The 10,739-nt window shown below is 45.1% G+C and overlaps 1 protein-coding gene across 14 annotated transcripts in view; it reads left to right on the top strand.

The window, feature by feature from the left end:
• Nucleotides 1-298: 298 nt before the first annotated feature.
• Nucleotides 299-10,739, top strand: part of Tlr5 (toll like receptor 5) — a 29,091-nt gene continuing 18,650 nt past the window's right edge. For 7 of the 14 annotated variants that reach the window (XM_040277656.2, XM_078022891.1, XM_078022888.1 and 4 more), the window contains exon 1: nucleotides 310-459. The gene's annotated coding sequence lies outside the window, so the exon portion shown is untranslated. Of the gene's footprint in view, nucleotides 460-4,797; nucleotides 4,860-10,739 lie in introns of all 14 variants that reach the window. The other 7 variants (XM_040277657.2, XM_078022895.1, XM_078022894.1 and 4 more) reach the window with 3 other exon arrangements.

Raw genomic sequence — 10,739 nt, 5'->3', positions numbered from 1 at the left:
TTGGGATCTACAAGGGCCCCTGCAGGACCTCTGCCTCCTCTCTGGCGGCCCTTCCCCTGGATGCAGGGCACCCACAGCGGCCAGTTCCCTACGCCACAAACTTTGGAGCTTTTTGTGTTTTCCTCGACACGTGGACATCTTGCCCAATCCCCCACAGGGTCACTGCCACGGAAGCCCGAGGTCTCCTACTTAACAAGAGGGAACGGGGCAGAGGGGGCGATGGCAGGCCAAAGGGCGTGTTGCGGTCGGTGGGCGTGGCTTGTGTGGTGGGTGTGGCTTGGTTGGTGGGCGGGGCCTCCCGGGACCTGCGGGACCTTCCCAAGCCCCGTGCGTTGCTGCTGGGAGGAGCGAGCTGAGGCTGGAGGAGGGAACCGAGGCTGGAGGAGGGAACCGAGGCTGGAGGAGCCAACGGAGGCTGGAGGAGCGAGCCGAGGCTAGACTGTCCTGTCACCCCGGGAGGTGAGAGCGTCCGCAGCTGCAGGAGACCAAAGTGGGGCCCGAGTCCCGTGCGCGCGGGGTGGGAAAGCCGACGCCTTTGGCTGTCGTGGGGGCCTCTGCCCCTCCTCCGGCCTCCCCCTGGAGCTGGCCTGGGTAGTTTCCAACTCGTTTCCCTCTGCGATCATCCCGTACCTGCATGGCACTCTCAGTATGGCGGTGCTGAGGAAGGTGGGGGATCCCTTGACCCAAGGTGGGGAGGGGAGAGTGACACGTGGATCCCTGTGCCCAACAGGCAGGACAGGAAGAAACCTTGGCAGTTTAACTAAGGCATTCTCATACTTGCCTTGGAACAGAGCCATTCTTTCTTGGCAGGCTTTTACATTTTTATCCTAGTCCCCACCCTGTGGGAAGGGGCAGGTGGCTTTTCCTGACTTAGCTTTCTCCTTGCCCTCTTGGAAAGGAAAGACACCTAGCCACTGCTAGTAGGGCCATGGAGATCCCAGAAAGTCACTGAGATGCTCCACAAAAGGCTTTAAACACCTTGCCCCATAGTGCCAGGTGGAGCAGCCTGGCAAACACTCCGCAGTAAAAATTGTTGACCTTTTTTATGTTGGAAAAAAGAAAAAGAAAAATGTCAGCCTGTGATGATAATGGCCCAGTGGCTCTGCGTCTGTAAAACCACAATTGAAAAGACATTTTATGGGGTGGGTTTGGAACCACATTGTGGTTTAGTTGATTGACTGTCCTGTGGGTGAGATGCTTCCAAGAATACTACTTGAGGCCTCATTCAGTGGAAATCTATAATGGTGGCTTTCTCCCAGGTGTGGGTTAGCTATATGGATACCTAGTATTTGGGACACATCTGTCTAATATAGTCAACTCTGAACAGCTTGACCCCACTGACCTTCAGATACTGTTGCTGAGCAATAACCCAATCAATGCAATGCCTTGTTTGGACATCAAGTGTGTTTGTAATGCTGTCCTGCTGCTCAGTGCCTGGAAGAGGGGGTTGGTTACCTGATGATGCTAGCTGCCAAGCAGGCATAATCAGACTCTTGCCAGATGAGTTTAGTTTGATCACTTTTCTCTGCATTTACTCAGGATCTGGACAGTCCATCCAAGATCTCCTGGACACTTTGACTCATTTCACCTTTTTCTCTGGAAAAGAAAACTATGGCCAGGAACTTCCCAGAGTGCCATGCATAGCCAGTCAGAAGGAAAGCCCTGGAGCAGAGCCCTGGAAAAAGTTCTGTGGGGCTAGATGCTGATCCTTCCGTTATCACATTGTGGAGAGGTTCCAGAGGTGTCCCAGAGGAAGGGCCCAGGCCAAAGCTAATTACCAAGCAGTACAAAACCAGTCTATATTTTAACAAAACTGTGATGGTACCCACAGGTTTAATTATCCTAACAGGCACTTATTTCCATCCCAAACAGTGGCACAGGATCATGCTTTGGACATTTATTCTTTGAGCAGAGCAGGAAGCTTTCTGAATCCATTGTCAGAATGCAAAGCCAATCCTGTCGGGTTTTCAGTTTGGTTTAAGGAGGGAAGACACCTCCTGGGGAAAACATGTGCATCACAGAGACTTCTTTGTTGATTTCCACACATCTGGAAGTGTGACTGCCCAGCGATGAAATCAGAATCCTTCTATTTGTTCACAGACTTGGATAGCAAGGAAACCCTGGAATGTCCAGTTACTGATTCCAGATGTGTTTGTTTCATTCTTTTTTAAAATTAATTAATTTATTTGTTCTAATATGTTATACATGACAGCAGAATGCATTTCAATTCGTAGTACACACATGGAGCACAATTTTTTATTTCTCTGGTTGTACACAAAGAAAGAATCACACCATTTGTTGTCTTCTTACATGTACCTAGGGTAATTATGTCCATCTCATTCCATCATTTTTCCTATCCCCTTGCCCTCTCCCTACCCCTCCCTCCCCTTTGCCTTATCCAAATTTCCTCCATTCCTCCCATGCTCCCCCTACCACACCCATTATGAATCAGTATCCACTTATCAGAGAGAATATTCAGCCCTTGGTTTTTTGGGATTGGCTTACTTCCCTTAGCATGATATTCTCCAACTCCATCCATTTATCTGCAAATGTCATGACTTTATTCTCTTTTAATGCTGAGTAATATTCCATTGTGTATATAGACCACAGTTTCTTTATCCATTCGTCTATTGAAGGATTGGTTCTGTTATGGGGAGACGCCTCAGAAAGCACTCTAAGTCCGAATTTCAAATCAAAAGAGAGCTTTATTTACCTGGCCAGGATCTGTCACCCACCACAGAGACTGAAGCTCTGTGGGTGGACAGCATCTTCCTGGTCCATCCAAAGAGAATATAAGCACAAAAACCACAACTCAGTGACTTGTTTATTGTCATGTAAGCTAGCCAATCATAGAAATTAAAACATTAATAAGTGGGACCTGTGAGCTCTAGGCAGGACTGGAATTTTCCAGTCAGCAAGCAAGCGATAAACAGAAGCCAAAAAAAAGCATTAGCTTTGCAGTTCAGTTGACCACAGTCCTGGGTTCAAGCAGGTGCTGGACAGTCGCATCCTGAATTTGGGCAGGGGTCGGTGGGCAGAGAATCTACTTCAAAGTCACGTAGACCCACAAGGTCATTCAAACCCAGGATATAGCTCACCATGACCACCGCTACATCCTGAGTAGGTTACAATTTGTGGGGTACAAAGTGAAGAAAAGCAATTTTTATAAGAAAACAAACAGCTTTCATTTCGGTTTCTCAGAAAGAGCTCTTGTAACAGTGTTTTATAGAAGGAAGCAAAATGGAGTCTTAGGCCTGTCTATGACAGTTCTTGCTTTATAATTGTCTTATCTCACTTATCAAAATCTTATGTCTATAGTCTATATTTTTTACTAATCTATAATATATAATTTACACTCTTATTGATTGTATTTATTAGTTCACACCACAACCGTTCCACAATTTAGCTTTTGTGAACTGTGCTGGTATAAACATTGATGTGGCTCCCTCAACTGTGGAAAAGAATGCAGAAAGCAGATCTCTGAATCTCTGAATCTTCAGTCAGTTCTCCAAATCTTTGGGTGGTTTGAATTTCTGGCTTCATAGTTCCCTAATTTGTGAACCACGACCTATGACATATTCAGCTCTGTGGGGCAAACACAAGTTTGGAGTATGGTTTCTATTATTCTGAAGCCTCCAGGTGTAGATGAGAAGATAAAACCAGCACCTGTGAGATAATTAGAGAGCAATTAAGTACAAAATTATGTGGTATCGTCCTCTAGTTCAAAGATAAAGCTTAGAAAAGGCAGAGAAGACTTTCAGGAACTATTTGGTCTTGAGCTCAGTTTAGAAACCACAAAGACTAGACAGAGTAATAAGAAACTCAGGACAAGCAAAGGCACTTGCTGTCCACAAGCGGCACTCTGAACGCCAGCTCTGGTCACTCTTTTCAGGCACACAACCTACTGACCTTCCTGTAGGATTCTGACCACCCCATTTTTTCCTGCCTTTTTTCCCCCTTTTTGCTTGCTCTCCTATGTGCAGGATGCTCTGCTAGGGGCTCCTCTAGATTTTTAAAGCATGCCAATGCTACCTTCTGCAGTGAAGGCTTCCCGGCTGGCCCCGACTCCAAATTTCTCCCAGAGCTGGAGAGCATCTCTCTTGTCCTCCCATTGCTCCTTGCACAGACTCCTGTTGAATCTCTTACCATCCTGGAGTTGAGGGGTCTTTGCCCCCCTCACTGAGGCTTTTAGGGAGTCCAAGGCTAGACATCTGATTTTGAAGGTCCCAACAAACAAACTCTGAGGTTCAGCCACTTGCCCCAGAAACCAGACAGAAAAGATAATAATGAAAAACGGGAGGAGATCTTTAATCAATATGGCCATATTGGAAAGGCAAAGCAAGATCCAGCATCTCAGCCCTGTCTTTGGTGGTTGACAGGAGCTTTAAGTTTAAATAGACAAAGAACCGGGGGAATGTGTGAAGGGTATGCAGAAATAAGCAGTCTTGGTCAAACTGTGATCTGGTTGATTTGTTCTGTCAATTCTTACTCTGTGAAGTAGCTCCAGGGAAGTCTTGATCATGTGACAATTGCCACTTGCCACTCAGGATGTCTATTAGTCCTGTGATCTTGGAAGGAAGAATTATTTTCCATGAGATGATTGCCTGTGCTTGGAGAGGGAAGAGTCTCATTCTGGGGTGATCTGGAAGATGTAGGGCAACTGCTAAAGACTTGTGAGCACTACTCCAGGGTTCTGAAACAGGATGCTGCAAATCTTGCCCCAGTTTTGAAGGAGGATGAGGTAAGTTAGGTAAATTTAGGGCTAATAAACCTACATTATTGTTTTTTTTTCTTTAGATGAACATCCTTAAATGATTATCATGCCAATGTGCAGAGCTGAGCAGATCACAAAATTGAAGGTAATAAAGGAGACGGATACATAGTCAGGCAGGGATGCCAAGCTTTATCCTGTTTGTCATTACCTATAGGACATCGAAGGAAATAAAGAACCACGACTTTTAGCCAAATCAGCCTCTCTAAGTCCCTGTTATAAGACAGAGCTGTGTCACATCTGGGGATCCTCTGAGCCAAAGGTAGTATCTGGCACACAGGATTCATTTGGTGACCTTGATTGAACACCAACCACATAGAGGGAAGATTAAAGCTCCCACTTACTTGGAGCAGAGGTTGTGAGACGAGTTATTGAAGATCTAAGATTGGATCAATTAGGTGGAGCCCATTCCCAGAGCTCTTGAGGAGTGTGAGTTTAATGCAGTGGTAGTTCTCAAAACCCTCTACCGCCCTCAGAATGGAATTCTGGATTCTTTTTGATCTGGCCTCAACAGATCCTGTGCAGGCTCAACTCGCACCTTGAACAAACAGTTGGTCTTCTGAGGCACTCCAGCTCCAAGCAACACCCCAGCCTGGATTCTGTCTTTCCCTTTGACTGTGCTACTTAGAAGCCTCTGCCAGGACTGCGCACTACTGTTCCTACCTAACTAACACTGGATCCTTGTGTATAGCCCCTGTGTGTACAGGTCCCCTGGGACAGGGCTGTGAGTCCTCAGTGGTCCAGAACATCCCAGGCACATCCTCCAACAGCAATTAACACACCCTCCTGTAGCTGCAGTGACATGGCTGTCTTCCTGATGTTGACTGTGAACTCCTTGATGGCAGCCAAGGGTTTATCCTGGATGTCATACCATCAGCTAGCTTTGTTCCCAGGAGATGGTTTTCCAATAAACATGTATGAAATGGAAGACAAAAAACAACACTGGGGTGATAAAAATACCAAAGTAAGGAAAAATCTACAGACATCTGAAAGGGATCGGGGAGTAGGATTTGGTGATTAATTAATTCTATAAAAAGAGTAAAGGACACTGCAGGTAGGAGCAGTATCCCACAGGGATCAGATCCCTGGCCTAGGAGAAGTTCACTTATCTGTCTCAGTTCCATGCAAAAAAAAAAAAAAAAAACCATGTTTTTATCTCTTGTAGGATTTTCAAAATGCAAAATGTTTTATCATTTGGGGGCCTAGTTGAGTCTGGTATAAGAGGACATCCAGATGGATGTCCTTTGAAACCAGGAGAGGTCAAGGCTAGAGAGAGAGATCTTGGGGAAGGAGTGGGCATGGTCCAACTTGTGAGAGCAAAATGTGGTCACTGAGGGAAGGAGCCTACAGCTGAGAAACCCCTGGAGGGGAAAATGTCCAAGCTAAAGGGAGTAGGAGATGGGAAAAGAACTGGTGAGAAATAGAATGGTGGAAAGATAGAAGGGGAATCATGGAAGCCAAGAGAAGATAGCCTAAGAAGAAATAGTGGGCCAGAGCTGTCTGATGCTAACAAACAAACAACAAACCAACCAACCAAGGAGGTTCCGAAAAGAAAGGAAGAAAGCAGGCTTCAAGAGGGCACCCTTGTAGAAAAGCCAGAGTTCAGGGGTTAGTAGAGGCTGGTTAGTAGGAAATGGAAACACTGGGGAGAGACTTGGGCTTCATGTCTGAGGAACCTGGCCATGAAATAAAGAAGAGATTATTTTGCATAAAAAAGGGGAAGTAGTTGGGTCCAGAAATGAATTTCTGACTGTTTTGTAAGAGACTGATGTCTAGCTTGCGTGCAGGACGAAAGGAACCTGTTTATGCTGAAGGAATGTGGGTAAATTCTCCTGTTCGTATTGATTATATTTTTTATTTAATGTTTGTTTCTCTTGCAAGTATCTCATAGAACTTTCTGATGAATTTCCAAAGTCATGGAATCGATCACTAAATCTAAACCACTGGATGTTGCAATGCCAAAATGAAAATATCACTCCTCCATTATAAACTTCTCTCAGAGGTCCCCACGCTTGACTTTCTCTCATAATGGAGGTGGTCATTCTATCCCTTACACAGATTAATAACACCAGCCATAGCAGCAAACACACACTTAGCATTTACTCGGAGCCAGACACTGTCCCAAGTACCTGGGGAAGGTAAATGGCGAACCAAGGCTCAGACTCAGCATGTCTGTCTTCAGGTCCATGCACTTAAACCACCATGCTAAACTCAAAATTGGTAAATTGGTATTTTATTGTCAATTAATGTTAATGTTCCTGATACTTCTACAAGATTCATAGACAACTCTGACAACGTGGCTTGTCCAGAGTTGCCAAGCCACTAATTCTCCAGACCCAGTTTTGTTGTGTGTCAGACCAGCTTTAGTAGTCAATAAATAATTTAATAGCTATCAAATACTCTACCATGGGCAAAGTATTGCAAGAACCCTGGAAATCTGAGCTGTGTATTCCATCTCATTTGCTCTTCCTAATCACTCCAATTTGGAGACAGGGGAAATGCTGCCAAGATTTGAACTCAAACAACCACAATAAAGGCAAAATCTAATGCCGTTTTCATCTGTGAGTGTTTTGTGATCTGAGATTCCCTCTCATCTTGCTCAGAGGTGTAACTGAGTCCCTGTGATTTTCAAGGCTATCTTTTATTTTCTTTGTCAACATGTTAAACAAATCGATGGTATTCATCTCTAATATGAACATGCTCAGATGTGCAAAAAAAAAAACACAACTTTTTCTTTATTTCCTAGATACTGACTTAATATTTTTTTTGGAGTCTTCATCTCACTGGGCTGGGAGCCATAGAAACTGCCTCAGTTTGTATCACAATTGCCAGATTTCACTCATTGCCAAGACCTCAGGGGCAGAGCTGGGAGGCGTTTACTGCCCAGTTCTCTGATCCACACAAGGGGGCTCTTGTCCCTGTCTACTCAGGGACCCCTTCGGTTTCAGTTGGTCTCTACTGCTTCAAGAACGCAAGGCTAACTTTTTGGGGTCAAGTCACAGTGCTGTCCTCCTGGGGACCTGCAGACCTCCTTTGCTTTCCGGTTTATCCCTTGCCTCTCTGCTTCTACCTAGCAACCCCACACCCCCATTTCTTACTGTACCTCCTAGCAATGACTCTATGTCCTCTCCCTGCAGCTTTATTTAGGAAATCAAAGCCAGAAGAACCTGCATGGTACTTCTGAGTAAAGTCCTGCTACTTGCCTGCCCAAGAGCAGGGTATCTTCTAGAGAGGTGCAGGTGAGCATCGGAAGGTGGAAATACAAGAAGGGGGAAAACAAGTTTTCTAACCTCAGAATATTATCTAGCCACAGATGTAGTCCCCTTTAAGAGTACATTTTTAAGGAAGGAAGAACTTGCTATTGAAGGCCAGGATATATGTTATAGGTACCTTGATAATGTTATTTTCCACTATTTTTTTTCAAGATCCTTGGTAACAGGCTTGCAAATTTGCCAACATGGAGATGAATGTTCTACTCTGGGGAGGATTGGCTGTGGTCTGTGATTTCCCTCATGATACTCAGCAAGTTTCCTTAGGCAATTTTAGAGTTCACAAGGATGTGAAAACACTACCAGTTCAGATTTGCTACTATACATCCATATGGAGAAACTGAGGACACAAAAGTTAAACTTGTCTGGGATGCCCCAGTGGTACCCAAAGGAGGACCCAGATTAACTATTACCCAGCCCAGTGTTTCTGCCATGATTGCATGTATCCTGGGAGTAAACACCACTAGCAAGTTGGAGCCCTGAGTCAGTGTGGAGCACAGCCACCATAGGCAGCCTGCCCAGGCAGATTCACACATAATAAACTTCCTAGGGAGAACAGTGCCCTGGGCACATGGAAGGGACCTGTGCTCCCACATGGGCTGGCTCCTGCTCACAGTCACTCAGGCACAACCATTGAAATCATCTTTTCTCTTCAGTGCCCAGAGACTCACAGAGGTCCTCCCTTCTTCTTCACCTCTTTGGGAGCTCACCTTGCAACTGAGGCATCTGCATCAGCTGCAGAGCCAACATGATTTTACTTACCTAAGGAGCTTAAGAGAAATGCAGACTAGAGATTCCCAGGACGGTTCTCAAGTGTTTTATAATTTCTCTTCCCATTTTCATTCTCTGCATATAACTGATCACAGTTGAATAGGATTTCTATTCCCTGTTCACACCTCCCACCCTGCCCCAACCTCTTTCAATTTACATCACAGTCCAAATGATTTTTTTTTTTTTTTTTTTTTTTGCTGCTCCGAGCAGATTGTCTGTTTCATTACTTTCAGGGGATGCTATATTGGACTTCCCAGCTCTCTGCTCTCCAGCTCCCTGACCTTGCAGTTGCCTAGCTCCCCTGGCAATTTACTTCGCCCATCAATACACCAGGTTTAGCTGAGTTGCATTCGGGGAGGCTGTCAGAGCCTGCCATGTTAATTTTCTAATTGAGAATATGAGCACAGACTGAACGGGGAGACAGGTAAGAATGTTCAATTCTTAGGAGAGCTCTTTCTCCCTGAGGATTTTGGATGTGTTATGCGAGTTGTTCACTTTTCAAAAATCATCCAGATGAAATTATTTATTTTAATCAGATGCCTTTAAAACTGTGCTAATGAGCTTATAATAAGCAGACAAAAGGGAAGCCACCCTGTGCCTAACCCATTTCAGTTCTCAACATACTGTTTCCAGATTATCACTCCCTTGGTGGCTGCTGTTTTTGTTGTTTTATGGTGCTGGGGACCACCACGAGATGATATTAAAGAAAACGGAGGAAGCTGGTACATAATTTCCCATGAGTGCTCAAAAGAAAAACACCAAATCACCCTAGCATGTTAAGAAACCCACTTCCTTCTCGCACTGTTCCCCTTCAGTGGTTTTAAAAGGAATGCCTTTCTGCTGAGGGGTAGGTGCATAAATGATGGCTTTCTACTTAAGCAAGTAAGAAATATTAGAGGATTACGTGGATAATTGGGTTCTCTGGTTTGGACACTGGAGGGTCCTCAGTAGCTTGCTCTTGGTATTGCTGGAGGAAGGAGAAACTATTATTTTACAGATGATTTAGACCGATGCACAGAGGGTTTCAGCTCTTGCTCAAGCTCACACATCTGTTCCATGTTGGAGCTAGGATCTGAATCCAGCTACTAGCTTAGTTGTCATTTTAATTTCCAAACTCACCTCATTATGCAAGCAATATAAGCCTCCCAGAGGGCCCAGCCCAGTCTCTCCCACCCTGATTCTGCCCTCTGTGCGCCCCCTGCTGGTCTCCAGGAAAAGTGTTTCTCCTGAACCAGAGAAATTGACCCCAAACCCTCCTGTTTTCTTAGCTCCTAGTAAAACGGTGGGACTCTTCTGGCTCCCCGTCTTCTGAAAGCCCAAATGAGTCCTCTTGGAGGTACTATCTGATGCTTCACTCTTCGGGGATGAGAAGGGATGGGGAGTGAAGAGTTCTTCTCAAAATTGATTAGGCAGCATGAGGCAGCCCAAGTGGGCAGGAAAGCAGTAAGCACCTAGACTGATAGCACATCTCTTGATAGCACATCTCTTAAGGTCCTCCCCACTCTGTGGTCAGTGGAGCAGCAGCGTGATCACCACCCAGGAGCTTGTTAGAAATGCAGGCTCCGTGGCCCCACCCAAAGCTGATGGATCAACATTTCCATTTCAACAACATCTCTAGGGGATTCTCCTGCAAAGCACCCGTTGAGGCTCTGCATGTTTTCGCAGTAGATTTAATTTTGACTTTGTTTAAAAAAAATCACAATGACAAGATTTCAACTGGATTCAAATCCTAGCTCCGTGATTTAATAGATGTGAGACCTTAGGCATGAGCTGTTAACCCTGGTGAGCATCCATTTAAGTCATCTATAAAATGATGAAAAGCAAAACTGTTCAAATCTTCAACTCTCAGGACGCTCTCGTCCTAAATCTGAGGAGACCCAATCATTGCACAGTGTCTCCTAACAGCACCGTGATTTACCTCGTCCTAC

Source organism: Ictidomys tridecemlineatus, chromosome 10 (genome assembly GCF_052094955.1).
Source record: "Ictidomys tridecemlineatus isolate mIctTri1 chromosome 10, mIctTri1.hap1, whole genome shotgun sequence".
Classification (NCBI taxonomy): domain Eukaryota; kingdom Metazoa; phylum Chordata; class Mammalia; order Rodentia; family Sciuridae; genus Ictidomys; species Ictidomys tridecemlineatus.
This window is presented reverse-complemented; position numbering and strand designations above follow the sequence as displayed.